This window comes from Onychomys torridus, chromosome 5, assembly GCF_903995425.1.
Source record: "Onychomys torridus chromosome 5, mOncTor1.1, whole genome shotgun sequence".
Taxonomy (NCBI): domain Eukaryota; kingdom Metazoa; phylum Chordata; class Mammalia; order Rodentia; family Cricetidae; genus Onychomys; species Onychomys torridus.
The window spans coordinates 115,145,873-115,173,378 of record NC_050447.1 but is presented as its reverse complement, the minus strand read 5'-3'; the positions used below and the strand labels follow the sequence as shown (position 1 = coordinate 115,173,378).

The 27,506-nt window shown below is 40.8% G+C and overlaps 1 long non-coding RNA gene across 1 annotated transcript in view; it reads left to right on the top strand.

The window, feature by feature from the left end:
- LOC118583566 overlaps positions 1–18,048 on the top strand; it is a 31,341-nt gene extending 13,293 nt beyond the window's left edge. The window contains exons 3-6 of the long non-coding RNA XR_004944958.1: positions 6,324–6,508; positions 7,481–7,552; positions 9,497–9,641; positions 17,492–18,048. This is a non-coding gene — a long non-coding RNA (uncharacterized LOC118583566). The remainder of the gene's footprint in view (positions 1–6,323; positions 6,509–7,480; positions 7,553–9,496; positions 9,642–17,491) is intronic.
- The last annotated feature ends 9,458 nt before the right edge of the window (positions 18,049–27,506 follow it).

Here is a 27,506-nt window from a genome sequence, read left to right as displayed (position 1 = left end):
CCTTGATGAGGTAGGGCCCAGAAGGAGATTTAAGTCGCTGAAGAAGTAATTACCTTCCAAAATGATCTGCATTCTGGGACTCTGATCTCTCTTGCTACCATAAACTCTTCTTACTTCTGTTTCCTTTCTCCTCCCCCTCCCCCTCCTAGGGCAGTGCTGGGGTGTGAACCCATGGCCTGGACCATACTAAACAGTGGACCACACTAACCACTGAATGGTATCCCGGCAACCTTCCTTTTTTGTAAAGTTATCCTCTTGGTTGTTTGTTTACGGCACTAGGAAGCTGATTAACACACTCAGTATCAGGAGCTTTTTCTCATGAGCAGGCGTCAATGAGAACCACACTTTGCACTTACAATGTTGCAGTCAGTTTCATCAGGCTCCAAGCATAGTGTCTTTATAGACAATGTATTCAAGTAGAGTGCTTACTCCAGGAAGCTCTCCTACAGAGACACATTAGCTGTGCCTAGTCTATAGTCAGAAATGAGAGCAAATCACAGAAATGTATCCAGCAAACCCAATGTATCTAGATCTCAGCTTTAGTTAGGACATTAGCTGCCCTCTGACACCACTGACTGTGAAGTCTGGTATAAGGGCAAGGGAGTAGGAATGAAAGAAGACTGAGGGTTCCTGAAATATTCAACTTTAGCAAGAGTTATGGCCTGGGTAGCACATGACTAGTATCCTTCCAGAACTCTAAGAAAGGGTCCAGGTAAGTGAGGATGCCTGGGGCTCAGAACATCAGTAAATTCTTTCCTTAGATGTGCAAGCAAGGCAATAAAGAACAACATTGTCCAGTTAAATAGCATGAACATCATCAACAACCGTAATTCAAGTGTGCATTCCAGGTTTTGTTTGTTTGTTTGTCTGTTTGTTTGTTTTTTTGAGACAGGGTTTCTCTGTGTAGCTTTCTGCCTTTCCTGGAACTCACTTTGTAGCCCAGGCTGGCCTTGAACTCACAAAGATCTGCCTGCCTCTGCCTCCTGAGTGCTGGGATTAAAGGCGTGCGCCACCACCGCCCAGGCTCACATTCAAGGTTTTAAAAGGCATGTGACATGTAAGAAAATTTTTGCTACCTAGATAGCAAAAAAGTTCATAACAATACTGGGACTGGAGAGATGACTCATTGATTAAGAGCACTGGTTGCTCTTCTGGAGGAGGCATGTAGAAAGACTAAGGTTGAATTGCCAGCCCCAACATTATGACTCACAACCATCTATAGCTCTAGTTCCAGGGAATCTGATGATCTCTCCTGGCTTCTGTGGGCACTGCATACTAGTGGTACAAGGACATACATGCAAGCAAAACGCCATACATGTAAAATAAATAAATAAAACAGTTATGGGATATTTGTACACCGTGAGAAGATACATTGCTGTGATTGGTTTAATAAAGAGCTGAGCAACCAATAGATAGTCAGGAGGTATAGGTGGGACTTCCAGGCAGAGAGAGGAAGTAGGAGGAGATAATTGAGGCACAGAGGCGACACCAAGGAGACATGGAGGGAGTTGGAAATACAGAATGAAAAATCGGTAAAAAGTCACATGGTAAAATGTAGATGAATAAAAGCAGGTTAATTTAAGTTGTAAGAACTAGTGGACAAGCCTAAGCTAAAGGCTGAGCTTTCATAATTAATAAGAAGTCTCCATGTCATTATTTGGGAGCTGGCTGGTGGGGCAGAGAAAGACTCACTACATAAAACCTTTAAAAAATACTGAAGTATTGTAAAGTACTCACAAGAAAGCATATGAGATGTGCAGGTGGAGAAGGGCTTCACAGGGGGCCCACCCTTTGCTGCTCAGCTACTTGCTACTGACAAATTCACGGAGGTGGAGTCATTGCCTTCAGTGACATGCCCCCTGGTGATCACCATACTCCAAAGGAGGATTCTAGTTCAGGGGACACACAGATAGCCCTTGTTACAAGTGGGTCATAGGAAAGACTGAAAGCCGTGAACCCAGAAGAGGCACTTGTAGTGATGAGAGTGTATGTATTGAGAATCAGAGTGCATATATACCTGGGTGAAACTGCCAAATAGCAAAATCAGTGCAATTTTAGTAAGCTTAATATCTGAAATGAAACACCTAAAGAGGAACAGAATTTAAGTGCCTCCTTTATATTTTAAGTGAAAAATGTGAATTATTTTAGAGTTTGATCAATTCTGAATAAAATATGCTAACGTTAATGAAGAAAAATAGTTACATCATACAGGATTTTAAAAGTCATTCTTGGTTTTGTTCTTCAGTTTGATTATAGTTTTTGAGTATCTGTAGAGACTGGTTTTAGGAACACCAGCCAATACCAAACTAACTCCAGGACCAGCAATTCTCAACTTGTGGGTCATGACCCCCATAGGGGTCACATATCAGATGTCCTGCACATCAGATATTTACATTATGATTCATAACAGTAGCAAAATTGCAGTTATGAAGTAACAATGAAAATAATTTTATGATTGGGGGGTCAATATGAGGAACTGTATTAAAGGGTCGCAGCATTAGGAAGGTTGAGAACCACTCCTTTAGACTTTAAGTCATTTGTGGGATACTTATGATCTTCAATTCAATGCAAGGCAGAGTTGTGTAAATAGTTGTTATACTGTACTGTCTATGGAGTGATGGGAAGAGAAATGACTGGTTAGTTTTAGTATTGATGCCATTGTATAGATGGTGTGTGTGTGTGTGTGTGTGTGTGTGTGTGTGTGTGTGTGTGTGTGTATGTGTGTGCTTATCAGTGTCAAACATTTGAGTAAAGCCCTCTGGTACTAAAAAGGCTTAAAATTACTTACAATTTTTCATTTTCAAAAAGTGCTGTTGCCTTTAAAGCCTAAAATTACTTGAGTTTCTACTAATTTGAATTTTTCTTACGTAGCATGTGTAAAGTGATTGATAAATCCTGTTGTCATTATGTTTGAACTCACTGTTCAAATGGATGTATAGAAAATATTGAGTGCTGCTGAGATGCCTCAGCAGGTAAAGGCTCTTGCTGTGAAGCTTGATGACCTGAGTTCAACTCCTCGGACCCACGTGGAAGGAGAGAACATGCTGCAAGTGCACACACACATACATGCACACACATATACATGCATACAATACACATGCACACACATATACATGCACACAATACACATGCACACACATACACATGCACACACATACACATACACATGCACACAATACACATGCACACACATACACATGCACACCATATACATGCACACACATACACATGCACACAATACACATGCACACAATACACATGCACACACATACACATGCACACCATATACATGCACACACATACACATGCACACAATACACATGTACACACATGCACATGCACACACATACACATGCACACACATGTACACATGTACACAATACACATGCACAAATAATATAATACATCTTTTAAAAAGAGAGGATATTGCCAAGTAGGGTGGCTCATACTTTTAATCCCAGCACTTGGGAGGTAGAGGCAGGCAGATCTCTGTGAGTTTGAGGCCAGCCTAGGCTATAGAGCGAGATCCAGGAAAGGTGCAAAGCTACACAGAAAAACCCTGTCTCAGGAAAAACAACAACATCAACAAAAAGAAGATATTGTGTGTACTAATTGGTTGATGTGAAGTAAAGCCAGTCACATGGACAGCAGTGCAGCAGGAGAGGACAGGAAGTTGACAAATCACAGAAAATGCATGGTAGAAAATGTACTTCAGGGACATGCAAGAAAAGACTGTTGTGAACATGGAGATGAGAGAAGAGACATGAACAACCTGTCTCATCTGTGGTCTGTTCCAGCTTGGACTGATTTAGCTGTTGTTTCTGACCTGAGAGGGAGGGGTCAACTGCCCCAAGGGTTTTCCCACCATCCCTGTGAGAAAGAGCCTCCAGCAAAACCTAAAGGCAAATGGGGGCTAGTCTCAGACTTCACCTGGTGTAAGTAGATGATCTTTTGCCTTTTGTTGGCTTTTAAATGATTGCTTTTCCCAATTCTTTTCTGTTTCTTTTCTTCCTTCCTTCCCTCCTTCCTTCCTTTCTTTTCTTTTCTTTTTTAAGACAGGGTCTTACTATGTAGCCCAGGCTCTCCTCAAACTCCCTGTGTAGTCCAGGCTGTTCTTGAAGATGAGATCCTCTTGCCTCACCTCCTGAACTCTTTCAGTTTTGTTTTGCTTTTTCTTTCTTCTACATGCTACCTGGTGTTATGCTATTTGGCCACATGTGTTTCCCTATTCAGAAGAGGCATGAGTGTGTTCACAGTTACCATTTTGTTCTGGTCTGAAGAGGAAACTGTCACCTCTTCCCACAAGTTGTTTAAATGCTCTGAAGAAAGAAGTAGCACTCAAGTCACTTTCCTGGGATGGTCAATGTCCATGGCAACTGGACTGTATAAAGAATCTAATTACCATGGAGATTTGGGAAGCATACCTCTGAATGTGTCTGTGGGAGCATTTCCAGAAACAATTTGATCATGAAGACGCTGGCCTAATCAATGGATTAATCCTTGATGCATTCATAATATGATGATATTATCAACTATGCTGAAATGTAGGAGGTGGGGTCTCTCTAGGAAGTAGGTCACTGGGGTCAGGGTCCTTCAGGCTGTATCTTGCTCTGGTCCCAAATGTATTCCACTTCCCTTTGCATTCTGTCTTCCATGATATGAGTTGCTTCACCAGGCCTTTCCCAGTAGATGGTTAGAACCCTTTGAAATCATGAGTTGAAATAAATCATTCCCCCCTTAGGTGGTGTCTGTCATGAATTTGATAACAGCAATGAGAAAAGTAATTGATATATCTTCAGTTCAGTTCAGTTCATTCCAATCAATGGATGTTTATTGAAAATCTAACATGAGTTTGGTCTGTTGTTAGTTTCTTGGAATTCATAGAGCTGGTCGGGAAATAATCACATGGAATAGTCACAATAGTGTATGATGAGAACTATGCAGGATATGACAATGAAGTTGAGGGAAAGCAAGGGCCATGGATGAGCTCAGTGGAAAGAATAGGATGTTACATAGCCATCAAGAAGAGGTAATGGGCAAATGACAGTTAGTCATGACAGAAAACACAATGTAGTGGAGCTTCTTAGTGTATTCAGTCAGAGATAGTGCAGACCAAATGAAAGGGCTAATGTTGCTGTTGTCTTGAGCAGTCACCTCTTGACTTCTTCAGAAACCATGGGCACACTCAGACCATGTTCAAAAAAGTAGAGATGTGAGAGCACCAGGCTTCCTTTTCGAGTGTGATTCCCCTTAACTGGCTTCTTTTTTCCTGGGGTTGAGGGGCAGAAGGGAACAAGGAAAAGGGGAAGATGTCCACTGAGCTTTGTTTAAAGTCTTTCTGGGACTTGTATACTATCCAAATTCTGTCCAGCATCCCAAATACTACATACAAGTTCCTTTGTGATATAAACCCAGTGTACTATCCACTTGCCATTTACTAGAGTTATTTAGGCATGAAAGCAAGCATTTTCATGAACTTCTTGGCAGAAACTAGGGCTGCAAAATAACTTATATTTGAATGTACTTGTCTTTGCTAAAAACACCATCCTCGGTATCAATATGTAATTAAAATATGGTTTTTAAAAGTTGACATCTTTGAACACTTCAGTCTTGGCAAAAGGCTAAGTTAGAAAGGACCAGAGTGCTAACCACACAGCCCAACCCTCTCTTGAGGCAAGAAAGTAGCAACTGGGTCTTCAGGACTCAGAACCCTTAACCCACTGAGCAGACCTGAACCTGTGTTGGGACCAGCCCCTTGGCCTGTCAGAGGAAGCACATTTAGTGGAGGCTCATGTTAAGAAAGATCCAACTTCTATTGCCTTTCTAACTTTGAGGCCAAGAAACATTAAATAGTCATCAAGAAGCAGGTCAAGGAAATAGAACTCTGTAGAGAGCTGAAATGATAGGCAATCACTTCGGCAAGCTGACTAAGGTCACAGGCACAATGGTGTTCTCAGCACAGAAGAGGTGACAACCTTTGACAAAGACACATAGCTCAGCACAGCTGCTTCCTACTCTGACAGTGCCTCAGCCACCTGTACTGAACCATAGAGAATCTTGTTCTGTGAGACGAGAATGGGCAAGACTGTGTTGTGGTGTGGTGTGTGTGTGTGTGTGTGTGTGTGTGTGTGTGTGTGTGTATGTGTGTGTGCTCTCATTCTGTGTTTATAACAGTAAGCCAGTTGCCAATGATCTATTCTAAGAGTGCTGACTTGGGTTAATCCAGCTTTAGGGTTACTCTTGAAGCGGCTTATACAGCATTATCTTTATTATTATCTGTGAAAAACGAGCTCATTACCATATTTCAATTCTTACTTCTGCAGGGCATTTCTATTCTCACTTCAGCAAGTGTCTCAGCAAATCAGACAGTCAGTGGAACCAGAAACTCAAGAGCTTGCATCAGGCACAGAAGCAATGGATTTCACCAACCATGGGCTGAAACCTTCCAAACCAAGAGCGAAAATAAACTCTTCTTAAACAAAATGATTATGTCAAGTATTTATTGCAGGTACCAAAAGCTGATTACACTCAAATATTCGCATGCATCATCTCCCAAAATGAGAACAAGGCCCTTCCTTCTCGCTCAGTAAACTTATACTCTGATTGAGTAGATGTGTTGATAATTTTTGCAGGAAGTAAGAAATAAAAAGACAAAGGTTGCAATGGTTAATTCTGATAGGATTTAGATTTCCCCAGGAGACAACCATCTGGGTGAGTCTGTGAGGGCATTTCCAGTGGAGGGTCTCACTCTGGTAGAAGGTGGAACACCCACTCTGAGTATGGGTGTCATTCCATGGCCTAGAGTCCCAGACAAATAAAAAGAAAGCAAGCAAGTGGAGTGCAGGGCATTATCCATCCCCCTCTCTGCTTCCTGACTACAGTACCAATATGCCCAGCAGCTCCTGCTTCTGATGCCGTTAGGACTGTGATCTCAAACTGAGAGCCAGTTTGTTAAGGTTTGGCCAGAGCATCAAGAAAAGTAACTGTTGAACATGTATACATATGTATTATTCTTCCACAAGTCAGAGGAGTTGTGTTCCTCTTACATAGCTACACATACTGCTGTTATTGAAAAAGACAAGTTGAGGGCTGCTTCAGAGTAAAGATGAGCACACATTTTTTGTATCAGACATAACTGTATATAAAGATATACTGATTCATAGGTGTGTTTTATATGTTTAGTTACCACTTTCTGTAAAAGTAATTGATATCCCTATACAGAGTATGAGCTCATTGAAAAAACATTATTGCTATAATTGTTCATCCAAGCTTCATATGCTAACTGAACACAAGGCACTAAGCTGAAATAATACTTTTTATCCTAAAAGGTTCAGTCATATGCCATGTAATCTACATAATATTTGACCATTTTCAAATTGACTTTTTTATAAAGGTCAAGGTTTTAAGATGTTGGTATTGAAAGATGACAGGCCTGGCATATATTTTTATATTTATTTATATTCATGTCTTCTAATGATAGCTCTGGACTTCACTGCAATGATTGTAAAGTTCTGCTGGACTTCACTGACAGGCCAGAGTCGACATTCAACAGGTCAGTATCTCAAGATATCATCCATATTTGCAGAGGGCGTTGTGTCTACCTGTGACTACAGACAGCATCTTATTCTCTAGCAGGCTCCTTACAATGGTGGTGACAACAGCACACATAACGAAGCAGACTGCCTCCCTTCTCATAGCAGCACAAAGATGCTTGTTTCTAGTTCCCTCCCACAAATACCACTGCATTATCCATGAATAAATCATACTCTCCTCCTCCAGAATCTTCCACTCTAAAAATAGGCACCATGGACACACCTAGTGATAGATAAGGCAGACAAGCAGAATGGATTGTTGGGATGGCATTCTGAAGATGGAAACAGTCCAGACTAAATGAGAAAAAGTCTCCACTTACCTTCTCTCGAGCTTCCTTCCTTCTGTGAAATGGAAGGCGATCATTCACTGTGATCTCATCCTATAGTTTGTCCCCTTTCCCTATTACTTATTCTTCCATAGTTGCCGTGGAAGGATGCACTGAGGGGTTGTTACCAGTGCAGATGATAGCGTGGTAATTTCCCGAGCAATTTTGACTGAAAAGCAACTTCTTTACCACTTAGAAGCGTCCTCTAGTCAAATTCTGTTTTCCTTCCTTCATGCTATGCACAGCTCCTCCAGAAAAGCACTTCCTTAAGGAACTGAAAGTGCAAATATTTGCTGTGGAATCCTTTGTTCTGGACTAGGCTTGCCTCTGCTTCTCTCTTGAGTTTCCTGTGTGAGTCTTCACAGATGGAGGCATCATTTGTACTTAAGGACTCCTAGGCCACTGAAGACCCTCCTTTCCCACTCTGGCGTTTGTGAGGTGTGTCTGCCATGTTTCCGTAGGTGTGCTGTAGACTGCTGCTTGCTAAGAGGAAATGTCCAACAGGGCACTTGCTTGATTGTTTATGATTGATTAACTTCCATTCACCTCGACTAGAACCAGCTGTTTAGGACTGTGACAAAATGGTGTTTTCATCATTTTCTAATGAGTTCAATGTGGGTATTTCTCTTTTGGATGAATAGCTCTGCGCCTTTTATAAACTGATGTGTAACATGCATTTACTGTTTTATTTCTCATGAATGCCTCATTTATCTCAATAGTGGTATAAATGGAAAAGGCATGCAGATCCATTGTGCACCCCCTGACGGTGCTCCAAGGGTGACGCTTAGGACCTGTAAACAGCGACCCACAGGTGGCTTCCTCAGAAACAGAGGAAATGACTTGCCTTTTAGGTCTGCTCAGCTTGTATTGCACTTATTCTGTAAAGAGCCAATAATGACATGTACACTGCAGTTCAAATTTAATTTATGCTGTTTGTTGTTTAAAATGACTCAGTGTCTGCAGCATTTACCAGGGGGCTGTTGAACAAGGCTGGCAAAGTTCCTTTGGAATTGAGTGTTTCCATGCTATGGCAGATGAGGTGTTTAACTCAGAGTCGTGTTTACCCGAGACCCCCCTGTCAAGATGGTGTCTCCCTGGATGTTCCAAACACACATCTGTTCTGAGGATACACTTCTGCTCAAAATAATAAAGTGAGGAGTGACAGGCATTGCAATTCCGTTTTTGTGTTTGTTGACTGACAGTGTGGGATCCCTGGTGGACTTGATACAAAGGGAAAACTTCTTAAGAAAGAAGCTTATTGAGTCATCCTGGGAAGTACAGATGGGGACACAGGGACAGGGAAGGGTGGAGGAATGCAAAGAAGGAGCAAGGCCCAGGGCAGGTGGGATATTTACCTCCCACCCCCATCCCAGACATGATAACATCCCCCAGATGGATTCTCAGATGCCTAGCGTGCTGGCTAGGCAAGCTGACACAATTGTGTACCTGAAGACTCAGGGACCCTGACAGAGAAACCATCAGGCACCTAGAAAATATCCCTGGAAGATGTCAGTGGGCTCAGATTGAGGGAGGGTCCAAGGGCATCTACTATGCTAACCACATCGAATTTCCTTGTAGAAATGCATGTCAGCCTGTGTACATTCTGAGGACAAGTGCTTGGGAGATATTGTGAAATGCAAAGTGACTTCACCAGTGTTCTCATCTGAGGAGTATCTGGCCACCTTGGGAGAGAATGCCTTTATACTGCAGGCAGATTACAAAGGTAGGCGAGAGGCAGTGTGCTCTAGTGGTAAAGGTCTGATGGTGGTAAGTGTGAACAAAGTGTTAACACTCCTGGTGTGGCACTGGGATAGTTACTTGGCCTATCTAGTCCTGGGTCCTCACTTGGAAAGCACCAAGAGTAAGGCCATTGTGAGTACTGAGATCCCGGGAAGGAGCCCAGCATGCTGACTGGCTAATCAACGTGAAAGTTAACTGCTATCATGATGGTGCTTCTCCTTCTTACCCACAGGGAGGTACAGTTGAGAAGGAGGTTATCATTAAAAGCACAGTGTAAGCCAGTCAGCAGAAGGCCAACACTATGATTCCATTAATATATGAAGTACATGAAGAGTCAAATGGAATGAAATGGGAAATGGGTGCTTGCTGAGGGTCTGGAGATAGGGGACAGGGAGCTACTGTTTAATGGGTCCATAATTCTGTCTTGCAAGATGAAAGAGATAGATTAGCAACCTCTTGTACAACAGTGTGAGTATACTTAACCCTACTAACTGTATAAAATGAGTAAGAAGGTTATGTTATGTGAAAATAATTTTTGTTTATGTCTTGAGATAGAGACTCCTGATGTAGCCCAGGCTGACCTCAAACTCACAATCCTCTTGCTTCAGCCTCCCAAGTACTTGGATGGCATTACATGTACCACTACAGTAGACTAAAACATTACACACACACACACACACACACACACACACACACGCCAAAATGGAACCTGGTGGCACATATTTGTAATCCTAGCACTCCTAACAGGTAGAGACAGGAAGATTGATCCCAGCTAAGACCCCTAACAATAGTGGATATGTAGCCTGAACTGGTCATTTCCTATGATCAGATTGGTGCCTAACCCAATTGTCATCAGAGAGGCTTAATCCATCAACTGATGGAAAGATGCAGACCCACAGCCAAACATTAGGTGGAATCAGGGAATCCTGCAGAGGGAGGAAGAATTGTAGGAGCTAGAGGGGTCAAGGATATCACAAGAAAACTCACAGAATCAATTGACATGGGTTCATAGGGGCTCACAAAGACTGAACTGACAACCATGGAGCCTACATGGGACTGACCTAGGCACTCTGCATAGATGTGACAGCTGTGTAGTTTGGTCCTCTTGTGGGACTCCTAACAGTGGGAACAGTGGCTGTCTCTTACTCTTTTACTGGCTTTTGGAACCCTACTCCTCATACTGAGTGACCTTCCCCAGCCTTAACACATGGGGAAGGTGCTTAGTCTTACTGCAGTATGATATGCCATGTTTTGTTGATACTCATGGGAGACCTGCCCTTTCCTAAACAGAAATGGAGGAGTGGATTGGGGGCAGGGGTTGGGAATAGAGGGGTTAGGGAGAGGGACTGGGAGGAGAGGAGGGAGGCAAAACTATAGCTGGAATGTAAAATAAATAAATTTATTTTAAAAAAATTAAAAAGAAAGAAGATTGTAAATTTGAAGGTATCCTGATTACAAAGAAACTCACTTGAAATTAAAACTACATAACTAAAAAAGTCCAATTTTTCTTGAAAATTGTATTGTTTCCAAAGTTCCATTGGCTATCATTTACATATCAGGTTCATGGGTATCTACTAAACACCGGATTGTGGAAGCCTGTGCGACACTTTAATGATTCATTTTGGGTACCTAAGGCAAGCCCTCAACCAGAGAGAGAGAGACAGACAGACAGAGACAGAGACAGACAGACACAGAGAGAGAGAGACAGAGAGTGTGTGTGTGTGTGTGTGTGTGTGTGTGTGTGTGAGAGAGAGAGAGAGAGAGAGAGAGAGAGAGAGAGAGAGAGAGAGAGACTCCCTGCCACAGAAATCAATGTAGCTGCACCTGATATAGATGATCTTCAGCATCAAGCCTCCAACACAAGAAAAGCACATCTCAGAGACATCCCAGATCCACACAGGTGCCTCAAATGCCAACTCCATGGAGGTAGAGTTCATTTTCTCAATGCAAATTCAAGGATGCAAAAACAAACAAACCAAAAAAACAGTTCTTTAGCAATAAAGACAAAAATTGTAAAAATTTTAAGAAAAGATGATATATAAAATCAACCAGAGCAAAGTCCAGTAGCATTGGCTTTGTACCAAAGCTGAGCTGGGCAGCAAAGTCCCAGGAGTTGTTTCTCACTTGTGTATTCCAGAAGGTAAAAAGAGTCTCCCCATCTTCCTCCAGTGGCCAACAGCGAGACAAATCCAGTTGTGACTCATGATTGACTGCTAATCCACTTTCTAAGCAGCGTCTCTTATGGATTTTAAACTAGTTACAGGTGCAGAGTAGTTGTACTTACGTGTGGCTTTCACTGTGAGATTTCTCCATACAGACATGTCATTTTTCACCATGTCCATCCTTCCTGTGCCCTGTCCTGCTGTCCCTTGACTCTTCTTCCCTTATCTCTTTTGCCTTTCCTGTCTTAAGATTGACAATTAGCACAGTTACAAACACATCACAGAACAGCCTCATCAGAGTGTCCCCTAAGAGCATGATATCCATTTCCTCATAACCCAGTTCCTGGCTTTCTGTTCTTCTAAATCTATGTATCAGGTCCCAGAAAATGACTAAGCTTAGATATTACCATCTTGCAGAATTTTTCCCTCAGTGATAGTTCAGCTTCTCAAAGATAAATGTTACTCATATTTATAAAAGATTGATGTCTGTGTTAAGACTTCCAATTTAATCATTTCTCTGGAATCTAGATACTAATTTCTGATGCCAAGGTCTTATTAGTAGTTGGAAGACTACACATATACATGGAATTTGAAGCAAAGATCCTGAGATAATATTAAGAGAGATTCCCACAAACAGGGAGCTAAGTCCTTTCTGGTGATCTGTCAGGCAAAATTGGATTAGCACTGGTAAAATCTAGATCTCTACTCTGCTAAACCCCTTTCAAAGTTCTATTCAAACCATTCTTTCCTTTAACATATATGTTCCGATGGGGTTATATTGATTAGGTTTGACCTTTCTTAGTTACAATCTCATTCTTTCTATGCTTTCTTTAGATGACTCTGATGTAAGCATTTGGGGCTTGGATTTCATCCAAACTCTCAAGCCATGTACTTACTGGAAATCTCCTGGCTTCTTCCTGATGATCCCATTTGGGCCAACTGGTCTACTTTCACTTTAGATGCAAACAAGGCTTTAGGACACCTCCATTGCCTTGTTAGACTGCTTAGGGCTACTCCTGAAGTTTTCAGTTTTTTTCCCCCTGTGCTGACAACTGCTGAGAAGTTAGCATGCATAAAATAAAGGTCCCATTTTGTCATCTATGACATTTGTGAACATTTAGTATGCTGCATGAAGCTCAGTAGGCATTCAGAAGCCTGGCACTTCATGAATGCTACTGCCATGCACCTAATGCTTGCAGAAATCACTGCTCCAAGATTGCCACTCCATAATGAGTTCCCACTGGATTGTGGGCTACACAGCAGAAACAGGCTGGGAGCTCTAGCACTATGCATAAACAGCATATGGTATGGAAGAGGTCCTCAAGATATTTTCCTCTGAAAGAATTGTCAATGGAGTCCAGTTAAGTGAAGGGAGACACCAGCAAACAGTATGTGAACTGGTTGCTTGATGTCTAATCCTAATTTTTACTTTATGAGGTATGCAAAGAAAAGAGCTGTTTATCCACTCTCAGCTGCCTTGGTCACTTCATTTTTTAAGATGAAGACATTCACACCTAATTTGGGAAAGAAAATCCATGTGATGACATTTGGTACAATATAAGTACTCGGTACATATGAGCTCTCCACTGTAATTTCTTGTTTTTCTCAAGGGCCCAAGCTCCTCCAATCTTCTCAGTTCTTCTGCTGACTTGATTATAGACCCTATCTTACCAGCACTTAGCTCTGGACCCGGTTTGGCATGCTGCTACTGCTCTCATTCATCCTTTTCAGCCTTAATTCAACTCTGATTTCTCTTACTCACCCTTAGAATTTCGGATCTAGAAGGTTTTACAAAGCTATAGACTTCTCACATTGGGACTCTGTAATGTTTCCTTCCCATGCACTACCTGGCTCTTCTCAGTTCCTTAGTGGGTCCAGGGCTGACAATCACCATAGGTCAACACCATACATTGCTGTATCCATTACCTCAGGGCCCTCTATAAGATCAGGCTATAGGGCATTTTCTTAATTAGTGATTGATGGGGGGCAGGGAGGGCCTAGCCCATTATGGGTGGGGCCATCCTTGGGCTGGTGGTCCTGGGCTCAGTTGAGCAAGCCATTAAGAGTAAACTGGTAAGCAGCATCCATCCATGATCTCTGCATCAGTTCCTGCCTCCAGGTTCCTGCCCTGCTTGAGTTCCTGTCCTGTCTTCCTTTGATGATGAACTGTGATGTGGAAGTGTAAGCCAAATAAACCCTTCCTCTTCAAGTTGCTTTGGTCATGGTGTTTCATCACAGCAATAGTAACCCTAACTAGGATACTATATCTACATCTGTATATCTAGTTCCTATATCCCCATAGCTCTATCATCACTACTTATTTCTTCAGCTCTAGCTTATCACTGAACATCTATCTACCTCCCTGTTGTCTATCACCTAAATTCCTATCTCCATATCTACAGATTAAAATATTTTTAGTGTATGGGGAGTTTAAGAAGACCTGATGCTATTGTAAACTGAGAAGAATAATTATCATTTGTGATAATTCTCATTAATGTGTTGAATTTTTGTTTCTCACAAGATCTTAGCTCAGTACATCAACTTTTTTGTGTGTGACGTCATGGAGAATCCAGGCTATGGCATTAGTCAAACTAGCCAGAGTCAGACTTGGATGCCAGAGGGCTAGTGTGAAGAACTTCCAGGAGCTAAGGGAGGCCATATTAGTACAAGTTAGTAGAGACAACAGAAGTCCAACCTGGAAACAATCTGAGGGCCAGTTCTAAGTGGAGAGGATGATGGGTGTTTGAGATGAAGGCAGATGGCAGGATAGGGCAAAGTAGGTTAGAACAATAGGAGAGGGTTCAGGTGAGTGCTGAAATGTCACTGAGGCATCTGAGAAGTTGAAGCAGAAATGCCCTTCTCTTGTTCAGAAAGTCATGACAAAGACATGTGCAGACCAGATGGCTGACTATATAATAATGGATCATTTGAGGGGACAAGTTCCACAGAGTATTTACTTCTTCCATTCCTCTCCTCCTGCTTTTTCTTCCATCTGTCCAATCAGGCTTCTACTCATAACCCCAAACTTACTGAGGTTAACAGGGGCCTCCACATTGCTAATTACACTTGTGACTTCTAAGGACTCACTTTATGTGGTATCTTAGCACAGCAGCTTCAGCAAATACCAGGGAGACCAAACACATGTTCTAGCCAGTCACATAGAGAGCCCTGCTCCTAATTGGGATTATCGATTAAGACAGGAAACTAGAGGAGAGCTAGCTTTGTGGTGACATCAAGAGTTTAGTTTGGGATAAGATGATTTCAGCATACTAGATACTGAAGCCAGGTAGACATTTTCAGTCATCAGTTTCTGGAAACAGGTTGGCAGGAACCACCATCATGGACAGGGAGGCTGTAAGATGGGATGAGATCAACAAGGGAGTGAGTTATGGATGGAGGGGAGGGACTCTAAGAGGGAAAGTTCTGAAGAAGAACAGGAGCCAGTCAGGGAGGTGGTGGTGATGTGGTCCACAGGACGGAGGGAAGGATCAAGAGTTCTGGAGAGGAAATAAGGGGAACCTGTGAAGATGGAGATCCACCATGTTACTGCTACTTAGTCTAAGTTGGTGGTACCTCAGCTGCATAAGTAATGTGTGACTAGAGACCTTTGTGAGCCCATTTCATCATTTAGTCATAGAATTTAGTTATCTATCTTTCTCACATAGGCAGCAACTGAACTGAAGAAAAATCAAAGATCACATTAAGCTGGGTCTGGTGTCTACACCACAGATCTCATCTATTTGGGAGGTTGAGGCAGGAAGATCATAAATTCAAGGTCTGCTTGGATTAGAGAGTAAGTTCAAACCATCCTGAGGAACTTAGGGAGACTATATTTAACTAAAAGGTCAAAGGAAGACCATGGATAAAACTTGGAGAATTCTCCCAACATTCATGAAGCTCTAGATTCAAAGTCACGTACATCTGAAAAAGAAGAACAAAAGATCAAAGTGACTTAATTGTATTTTATAATGAACACATAAATCTGTCATGAGTTTATTCAGTATTGATCAGTTGCTCGTTTTAGTGGCTGCATTTACAAGTTATTGTTACATCCATTAATAGTAAAGCAGACATGGTGGAATGATGCATTGCAGTCCTGCTATATGGTTTGGGAAGCCATTCTATCTCCTTAGAGGGCTTTATATCTAACCACATAGCACTGTTTCTGTCTTTAAATAGCACAAACAATAGTTATTCCTATTAATATTCACTTTAGTAGGCATTTACATCCTTTTGGAGTATTTCTGGACCCAATTATACAAGCATGTTTATCAGTTCATTTACTGAATAACCACTATATATCAAGGCTGGACACTAGAAGTACAGTGGTGAATGAGGCCGACATGTTCCGTACTTTCTTGGACTCTACATAATAGGGGGAATCTACATTAAACAGGCATATCTTCAAAGGTAGGTAATTACACAGTTCTGTAATTGCTACCTGAGATCAAGATGCTGACAATGTGGTCGAGGAAGCATTGATTGGCAACTGTTCTGATGAGAAAAATCAGTGAGGACAAAATTAGGGGTGAGACATGAATATTGAGTGCAGATGCATGGAGAGAAAGGAAGAAAAGCTAGCCTCGCAAGCAGAAGAGGCTTGTGTGGAACCTGGAGAAGTGAAGGTGTTTCATGGCAAGAACTTCCATCCTGAAGGTCATGGCAGAGCAGTACCCTTAAACAGCATGGGAAAGAATGCACATGTAAAACACAGAATGAGCAGCTTTGAAGACCACAGAGCTGCCCTGTGGTAGGGTGTTCAGCACAGGGATGACACTGAGAAGTCAGATCACTGTAACTTCACTGTGAGATGTGTGCAATGCAGAACATTGGTATTGGCACGGACAGTCCAAGGCAGGGAGAAGATTTGACAGATACTTTGAAAGTTGAATTGATGACATAATTTTTCTCAAAGTGATGGAATGAAGAGAGATAGCAAAAATGGCTCCTGGCTTTATAATTTGATCAACTGGCCGATGGGTGGAAGACTGCATGTTCCTAGACACCCCCCATAGGTCCTTTTTTGTTTTGTTTGTTTGGTTTTTTTGGAGACAGGGTTTCTCTGTAACTGCTCTGGCTGTCCTGGAGTGCACTCTGTTGATAAGGCTGGCCTTGAACTCACAGATATCCACCTGCCTCTGCCTCTGCCTCCTGAGTTCTGGGATTAAAGGTGCTCGCCATCACGGCCCAGTTCCCCCCATAGGTCTCAAAGAATTCGAATGCATGTTGAAAAAATGTGTCCAGTGGCTCCATTATCTGATCACTGGTTGTCAAATATTTCCTCCAGATTTTTTAAAGAGGTATTTTTATTGTCATTTATTTATTTATTTGTGTGTGTGTGTGTGTGTGTGTGTGTGTGTGTATACATGCACATAAGTGCAGCTGCCAGCAAAGGCCAGGGAAAGGCGTTGGATTTCATGGAACTGGAGTTATAAGCAGTTGGGCCTCTACATGAGAAGCATATCCTTTGGCTGCTGAGCCGTCTCTTCGACCATTCCTCTAGTTTTTCATGTATGGTCTTACCTCTTAATTTTTGTTTTCCTCAAGGGTTTCTTTATACCTTGTTTGGTAGAACCTCCATTTGTTTCCCTTTTATCTTGTCTAAAGTTTATTAATATAATAAATAAATGCAAGGAATGCACTGAAATTGTTCAATTCTTTCTGTTGACAGCTACTGAAGTCCAGGAGTCAGGTTTATGGAACCTGGACATGTACTACATGAACAGCTATGATTTCAGTAGAAGCTGGATGGTCTTTGGCTCCTCGCACCCAATTTCATCCTCCCAGATAATTATTGTACAGACATCCCTTTCAGCATTTCACCTGATGTATATTTGATGAGTGCGTTCAAAGGAAGTCATTCACATTTCAGAGCTTCACAAAAGAAACAAATGTTTCATTTAACCTCACGAATATGTACTTTGGGTTGCATATTCTACTTTAAGCTAATTTTTCCCCTTCTAAGTTTGACCTTAAAAGTTGGAGAGAAGAGTGACAGTGACATAGAACTGCCTAGACCATGTGGAAGCTTTGATTTATTTCACTTTATGTTTACAGTTACATAGAGCATGCACACATGTGTGCTCAATGTAGCCATGCAGACCAAGGAGGCCTGAGAGATGGTTCAGTGGTTAAAAGTGCTCCTGTTGTTTCAGAGGACCCAAATTCAGTTCCCAGCATCCATTTCAGGTGACTTACAACCACATGTATCTCCAACATCCTAGTCTCCAGATGATCTGACATTCTCTTCTGGACTATGTGGGTCCTTGCACACATGTGGCATACACATACACACAAATAAATAAAAATAAAAATTCAAACCAATGATTATATGATTATTATTTAACAAATACAATCACAATGTACATCCCTCCTTTCCTACAAGTATGTATAAAGTGAAAATATATGTGTGTACAGTTATACTCTGTTGATTGGCATGCAACTTATTTTACATATGAACTACCTTGATGAAAATTCCATGTTTACACTTGTAACACTATTTCATTCTTCCTCTTAAAAATGTTTAACTCTTTGAGAATTTCATACAATGTATTTTGATCATATCCACCCCCCAACTCCTTTAAGATCTACCCCCACCTCTCTACCCACACATGTTCTGGCTCTTTCTTTTCCTGTCATTTTTTTTTTTGAGGCCCATCAAGCCTAATTTATGTTGCCCAAATACTCTTGGGTGTAAGGCCAACACCTAGTGTGTGGTTAACCTTCTAGGATTTACATCTTTAAAGAAAACTAACTCTTCTTTTCCCAGCATCTGTTGATTTCCATCTATTGAAATCAATAGATGCTCAACTAGGGAGACTTCATACCCATCTACCTCCTCCATGTTGAGGTTTTGCCTGGCTTGAGTTTGAGCGGGTCTTGTGCATGCTGTCACTGGTTCTTGGCCTCAATAATAGTGCTAGGTGTGGGTTCCCTCTTGTGGAGTGGACCCTACATCCAATCAGGAAGTGTTTGGTTACTCTTCCAACATTTGTACCACTCTTGCACCAGAAGGCATGTGTTGCTAGGCTAGCTGTTTACAGCTGCAGGGTTCATAGCTGATTAAGACTGATGATGCCTTGTCTCCCCTGGTAACATGCATGGTACCTTTTAGCACTATGAAAGCCAGCCAACAGGGGTAAAAGTCTGAGGTCAGTACCAGCTTGATCTCTCTACATTTCATAACTCAGCTGAAGTGTCTTCAGCAGAAGGGTTTTACCATCAAATTCTGGAGGGTAACCAAGAGCATTGGTAATGTGATGCACCATTGAGGGGTCTATGGGAATTCTTTGGCTAGCAACTCTAAAAGAGGTAATCCATTCTTGGTATTGGGCCTTTCATTTGCCAGTCTGTGGTGGCTAGTAGGGTTTTTGTTGTATTGCTATAAGATAACCCCATTTAAACTTTCTATATATGTATATACATTGTAGAATATTAGTTGCATTTGATTATGTTGTGGAATATTTGTTTGATGATGCAAAGAGATGTTGCATTCTTTTATGTCACATTTGTTTAACTCTGTCAACCTGTGTTATTTTGCCTGCCCAAAACACCTGATTGGTCTAATAAAGAGAGCTGAACAGCCAATAGCTAGGCAGGAGAGAGAAACAGGTGGGGCTGGCATACAGAGAGAATAAATAGGAGCAGAAATCTAGAGAAGAGAAGAGGGAAGAGAGAGAAAAGTAGAGGAGGACTCCAGGGGCCAGCCACCCAGCCACCCAGCCAGCCATGGAGTAAGAATGAAAGAAAGATATATAGAATAAAGAAAGGTAAAAAGCCCATAGGCAAAATGTAGTTAAAGAGAAATGGGATAATTTAAGTTAGAAAAACTGGCTAGAAACAAGCCAAGCTAAGGTCAGGCATTCATAAGTAAGAATAAGTCTCTTTGAATTTATTTGGAAACTGTTTGGTGGGCCCCCAAAGAGTAAAAAAATCCAACCAGACAAACAAAAACTACATATATATTTTAGGATGCTTCTATAATAGTAGCTTTCCATATGACTTAAAAAAAAAAAAGCCTTTAGAGTTAGTTAACCTCCATCTTCTCTCTTCTACTCTGCCCTCTGATCCCTACCCAATTTCACCCTTCCTGTCCCTTTATTCCCCTATCTCCCATTAGATACCTATATTTATTGGTAAGTATTTTAATCATACCTGGATATCCTGTGATATTTAAGCATTTCTATTTCAAGGAATATTGAGGTTGCTTCTAATATTTTGTTACTACAAACAACTCAAATAATCTTTCAAATCACACTTTCTTGATATATTTTTGAATATTTTTGATAGTGTCATTGAAATTAATTTGTATTGTCAACAGTATTACACAACCTATGTGAATTATTGGCTTTACATACAAATAACCATCAACATCAGATGTTAATAATCAGAGAAATTTTGCCAATCTGGTGAAAGTACCTCCATGTTGATTTTATTTATTTATTTACTATACATTTTATTATTGTTCTTTTAAAATAAATTGTCAATTTACACAGATTTTTACATAACCCACTGGGTCCTTTTAGTGCTGTCCGCATGCTCGTTGGTGTGTGGTAAACTACAGGGGGATGGGCAGTTTGCTATTGGTCAAACCATGCCCCAAAAAGTGGCTTTCCATCTCAAAGCAGATACCAACAGCTCCTTAGCTAGCTGCGGAATCTTTGGAACCCTCCCCCATCCATGCTGGAATTTTGGCTGGCTTGATCCTGTGTGGATTATGTGCACTTGACCACTGCTGCTGTGAGTTCCTGTGTAAAGACTGAATCTCACAGCTCTGGCTCTTGTGTTTTTTTCTGAGCCCTGTTCCATGATGCTCCCTGTGTCTTAAGGAAGGGGTATGGGGAAGGAGGTTGACATAGAAATCCCATCTAGGGCTCCCTGTGTCTTGAGGAAGGGGTGTATGGAGAAGGAGGTTGACATAGAAGTCCCATCTATGGCTGTTTTTCCACATTTTAAATTTATTTTGGTATCTTTTATCCTGTAAAAATTCAGAATATTGTGTTGTTAAATCTTCATTTTTCTTCTAATACGTTATAGATCCTGTCTTAGTCACGGTTCTGTTGCTATGAAGAGACACCGTGACCATGGCAACTCTTATAAAGAAAACATTTAACTGGGGCTTGCTTACAGGTTCAGAGGTTTAGTTCATTAGTCATGGTGTGGAGTTTGGCAACATGCAAGCAGATATGGTACTAGAGAAGTTGAGAGTTCGACATCTAGATCTACAGGCAGCAAGAAGAGAGACAGAAACTGGCCCTGGTTTGAGCTTCTGAAACTCCCAAGTCCACTCCCAGTGACGTACTTCCTCCAACAAGTACTTCCACCTCCTAATAGTGATCATTCCCTGGTGACAAAGCATTTAAATCACTGAGCCTATGGGGGCCATTCTTATACAGGTCCTCTGTGCTAAGAAGAAAGGTCTTTCTTCACCCAAAATTGTAAAGGCAATTCTCTCTTGTATTATCCTAATACTTCTCATAAACTTAAAGCTTTTTTAGTTCTTTATTTCATTAGAAGTTGATTTTATGTAGGTGGAATTGGCTATACATTCAATTCTTATTCTTAAAATATGTAGAAATTTAAATATTTGCTTAGTTAGTAAATGAACCTACCATTTCCCAAAATATTTCAATTATCCCAATACCAATTATTATATAGCTAGCCCTCAGCATGCAAAGCTAAAGTCTCACAGAGAAAGAGGAATATGGTCTGGTCCTCTCTCACTTCCCATTAATCTCTTTTTGTCCTCTATCACACCATTTTAAATACTATACATTGAAAGTATATTATCTTTATTAATGCCTGTTATTAATCTTTGTATAGTCTTAGATATTTCATCATCTGTATACATTTTAGAGTTAACTTATGATGCCCCATATGATTCTGTGGTATGTAGTATTACTACATACAATGTGAAGAGTATTTTACTATGTTGCTATTGTGATCATGTCACCATTACAAATAGAAATATCTATTCTTTGTTTTTTTTAGTATTAGAGCTCCCACCTTAACATCAGTGATAAAGACTGCTTGAAATAAATATACATGTGTGTGGAAGTATTAGATACCTCTCAGCAAGCTGCCCAGCACAAGGAATTCATTCAATAACTATTTGTTAAATGAATGTCATCATCATTTCAAAACCTGTGTGTTTTTGTAATTGTATCATTTTTGCTAATTTTGAAACTGGAATAATTTTATACTTAGCAAAAACATTGTAAGAAACTTCTGCGACCTCCTGTCCACATTTACCAACCGCCTCTTCTATAAACATCCCACGTATCTGCAGTATAATGATTGAAAGGCACAAGGTAATAATGGTACAATAGAAAAAGAATTACTGCCAAACCTTATTCATATTTCTCTAGTTCCCAGTTTCCTCCACCAGTGCTTGATGTCCTTTTGAGACCCAATCATAGAGTCGGCTGACATCAAACTTTCCTGTCTTAATTCCACTCAATCTGTGACAGCTGAAATTCTTGACACATTCTTGGTATGGCTCTGGGAATGTGATGCTCAGTCCTTATGTATATTCTGTGAACATTCTACTCCCCTGATCTATATCCCTAGGCCAAGCTTGAGACTTTTCATTAAAAGCATGGGCTGGTCATTTTGTATAATGCCCCTCAGTGTATATCCATGTGCTATTTTCTCAGTAATCAGCTGGTGTTATTCACTTCTGGAGTCAGAGCAGAAGCAACACTATGTCCTCTTCAGGCACCATGTCAGGGGATGTTATGTGTTGGGGTGTCTTCTTGTTGATGTGACTGTCAATGATGTGGCTAAATTGGTGTTTACTGTTTTTCCACTATACTATGGGATTTTCCTTCTTAATTAGTTAAGTGTAGATCTTTATCACTCCTATGGTTTTGCCCACTAATTTCAGTATCTTTAAATTTTTCTTCTGTATGCCTTCAGGACATTTCCAATTTCCATTTCTTTCACATTACTAACTGAGATTCTATCATGAGGAAGAGTATTTCCCACTCCCTGTTGGTTGATTAAACATGGACTAGTGGGTACTTGTTTGACTCAATGGTTTGTCTTCTGACAGTCATCACATGTTTCAGTACTCATAAACTTCAGATATGGGCACACCTCCAAGGGGTTTTCTTTTCCTATCATTATCTCTGCTCTTTTTAGCATCACAGGATTTCTGGGCTCCCCTTCTGTGTTCTGCCACAGCCTGGATGTCTTATCATTGGGAACTGATACTTAGAACCAGCAACCTTGCTCTTGGCTTGCTAGTTGCTACAGGATTGTTGCTATTTCTAGAACTTCTCCACAGCTACAACTGGAGGCTTGGATGCTAGTTTATGCACATGTACAGGCCGCAGGCTTTGTTCATCACACTGTATGGATTTTATAAATAAACTAAGCACCCACAGTTCCATACTTAATCAACTAACAGGGAGATATTCTTACAATAGAATCTTAATCCTTATTAATTTCTTTACCTTTGGCAACCACTCAGTACCACAGAGATCATTCTAGTCTTCTTTCCCCCTTATTTGTGCCTTACTTTCCCTCAAAGATGAACAACTCAAGTCTCACCAGCCACATGTGTTTACATATTTAAACCCCAATAGAGTGATAAATAATTCTGTGAAGTTATTGCAGTTAGAAAAACCTTCAGATATTATTTTCTGTAATTTGTATATTTTATAAATGAGAAAATCCAGGACCATGTGATTAAGTTGCCAAAGGGAAGAAGCAAATTATTAGATGGAAAAACAAAACTACAGCTGTCGGGATTAAAAATTTAATATTATGCATTTCACAGGTGGGATTAGCAAGGACAGGGAATGTGGTCAGGTCCCAGCTGAGAAGAGGCACCCACTCATTGTTCTGCCCTATTTCAATATAAATGAAGTCATTCATGCTTAAAAAAGTCAAGCATACAGTCATCATGATTCATGTATACAATAGGGCCCAATGCCAGTCAAAGACACACAGTATGCATGTGATATCAGGACAGCTCTGGAAGATGGAAGAGCACCATTTTCCCTTACCACGCTTCATTTCTACAATTATAGATACAGTCACTTCTCCAGCCTTCACTAGCATTTATAAGCTTGTTACAAGAAATATATACAAAGGAAATATTTTATCTCCTCCTCCTCCTCTCTCTTTCTCCCTTCTCCCTCCCTCTCCTCCCCTCTTTCCCTCCTCCTCCTTTTCCCTCCATCTTTTCTTCTTCCAAACCTTCTTCATGGCACGGTCTTGCTCTATAACTGAATCCGGCCACAGACTCACCCTTCAGGCTGTTTGGACTCTTGGCAGTCCTCCTGCTCAGTCTTCCAAGTGCTAGGATTATAGGCTAGAGACACCACAGGTGGTTTCCATCCTCACCTTCTCCCATAAATGTCATCGGCATCTTTCATGGCTCTGATGCAGCCACAGAACCTGAACCTTCGAGTTACAGCAAACAGAAGAGTCAGCCTCCTGCAAGGCATTTTATCTTTAAGGGATGAAGAGGAAGAGCTTGTTTGTCCCCATTGTCACTGTGGCTATGGAAGGAGATAGCTACAAGTCTCTGGAAATTGAAACATGAGCCTTGGTTTTCTGTAAGATGATACAAAATGTGACCTTCAGAGATGGATAGCTGTTGCAAACATCATGCATATATGCTGTAAGCTAAAGCCTAAATCTCACAGGTATTGCTAATATTTTCAGGCCATCACTTGGAACTGAACTCATTAGTTCCTGAAAACCCATTGGGTTCATTTGTCTATAGAATTTCAGTAACTATCATCTGATAGTTATCTCACTACATATGTTTAATTCCTAAGTCTTAACCTGGATGCTTCCTGGAATTCATGTACTCTTAACCCTGGCAGGATAAAGACCTAGCAAAGGATGACCTGGGCCATTGCCTTGGATTTTGAGGAACACTTCAAAGCTGTCAAATAGAGCCTGATTTGTCTGCGGGAGACAGGAGCTTTGTACACCCACAGGAAGTGCCAAAGACTTTATACACCTAGAACAAGTATAAAGGATTATCTGAATGCTCTCCACACAGACTGCTGCTTCTCAGTTCCTCATTTCATAGCTACCCTCTGTTTTCCATCACTTCCATTTGTATTTGCTATATATTTTTCACTTCCTGTCAGCTATAATAAAATATCTAAGTGGAGATGAATATAAAGAGTGATTATAACCAAGACTATTCTCTGGGGACATGAGTTAGTTCCAAATCTTTATCCTGACTTGAGATATTTATAGGCATTAAAATTAGAGATGGAGGAACTCTGTTCCTGCTTTGTGTGATTTAAGGGACTTGAAATTATACCTGAATGTCTTGACTAAAAAGAAGACCTATGCCAAGTATGGTGGTGTACCCTATTCTTTAATCCTAGCACTCAGGAGGCAGAGGCAGGTGGATCTCTGGGAGTTTGAGGCCAGCTTGGGCTACAGAGTGAGTGCTAGGACAGAATTAAATAGTGAGACTCTGTCTCAAAAAAATGAAAGAAAAGAAAAAAAGACCCATTACAGTGCCATCTCTCACAGCATCAAAAAGTCATTGCTTAAGCAATATAGAAATGAGTTCTTACTGTTGAATATTCACCTCTTGAAGTGGGTATTCAGATTGCAGAAGACATTAATAATAATTTTTTCCAGGAAAAGTACTAATTCTCCATGGTTGCTGTGTTACTGAATCGTCTTTTCTATTTATCAACGACAAAAAAAAAAAAAAAGGGTTTTCTTTGCTTTGATCCAAGAAAGTGTTTTTAATAAAAGAAATGAACTAACTTAAGACAAAAATAAACCCAGATCCTATTATTTTTGAAAAATCAACCTGTGAAGAATTGGAAAGAACTAATTGAAACACAAAATTTGCAATAATAATAGAGTGAGAAAAATTATCCTCCAAATAGATTTGTGTCATTCATGTTTTTCTCTTTTCATATCTTTTAATTAAGATGAGAAAGTTTTCATTTCACAGGGAATGGGAACCCTGAAGTCTCAGTGTATCCATCTAAATAACACCCTGAAATGGGTCCTGGAAACTTCCGTGCATTGCCAATCATCTCTCTTTCAGATAAATTTCATATGTGAAACAAAAAATTATGTTATGGCAACAACATCTGATTATCTCCTGGGATGATAATTAATTGAAAATATTCAGGGGAACATGGAGGGTATTTCAAGTTGTAAAATCAAAACAGGTGTTGACTTCCTGGGTGTGAGAGGGCAGGTGATCATTCATTGTTATGATATGATCTTGTTTAGGACATTTGTTAGAAAACTGATCTCCAAAAGTGTCCTAAGTGGCTAGTTCCTACACCACTAATGTTCTTTTGTTTTTAATGGAGCAGCTAAGATTCCAGCATATTTCAAGTCAAAGCTAACTCAAGATCATTACTTTTTCCATATATTAAAAGAATTCTTTGCAAATAATAACTATATAGGCCTAAAGCAACCTATGAGAAATTACTCTTAACTTGGTAGATACATATGCTTAAGGACTCAAGAGGAATTTTTTAAATGAGCATTAAATTTTATGTGCTTATTTTAATGTTATTCTAATGTAACTAACTATTTGGTATCATTTAGATGACTTATTTTTAATAACTGAATTGTTTTTGTATGACTCAAGATCTCTTCAATCCCAACAAGTTCTAGTGTGACCGGTAAAGCTGAGCACATGCTATGTAAGGTATCAAGGGTGTGTGGGATCCAGGCTTCTTGCAAGAACTGGAACAGAATCCTCATTGTCCACAGGAGTACTAACAGGGGAAACTCTAAGGAGCTTCTGGCTGAAGACTATAAACAGACCACACCTCCTTGTAACCTCTCTCTTGAGAGCCCTGGGAATGACCGTGGAATTCCGGTAAGACGTAGTTCTCCATCCAGAGCATTATAGAGGACAAGAGGGCGTGCATGGTAGTTTCACCAACATTTGAAAAACTGGGTGAAGAGCACAAGAGAAGCTACCGCCGAAAATGTACACGTTTGAGTAGAAGAACACTGCAAGTGAGTGAACTCCCTTGCTTGCTTGGAACTTTCCTAGTTTTATTGCTGAAAGTCACATACCCCCAGGCAAGTCTAGACAATTGGAAACCTTAGGGTATCAAGTACAAGCTCTCAAACCTGCCGCTCTCATTTTATCCCTCAAGAACTGTGCATTTGAAAAGAAAGAGTCCCAGAAGGTACTCTGCAGGCTGCTAGGGGAGCTTCGTAATTAGCTCTGGCTGTCAACCTGACATAGCCCCATGTCTTCTAAGGGAGTCTCAATTGGGGGATAGCCTCCATCAGACTGGCCTGTGGGCATGTCTGTTCAGCATTTCTTGATGCCTAATTGATGTACAGAAGCCCAGCCCACTGTGGGCGGTGCTGTCTCTGGGCAGGTGGGTCTGGGCTGTATAATGAAGGTAGCTGACTGGGAGCCTGGGAGCAAGCCAGTAAACTGCATTCCTACATGGTTTCTGCTTCATTTGAGACTTAAGCTCTTGCCCCGACTTCTCTCAATGATGTATTGCAACCTGGAACTTGTAAGCCAAATAAACCCATTCTTCCCCAACTTTCTTTTGTTCACAGAGTTTACCAGAGCCACAGATGGCGAAGTAGAACAAAAGTACCCTTCTGTGGATCCTTCAATCTTTGAGCACAATCTATTAAACACTATGGGCCTGCTTGTACAGTAGAGGCCCTATTGCTGTAGGGTAGCCAATTGCTCTTGGATT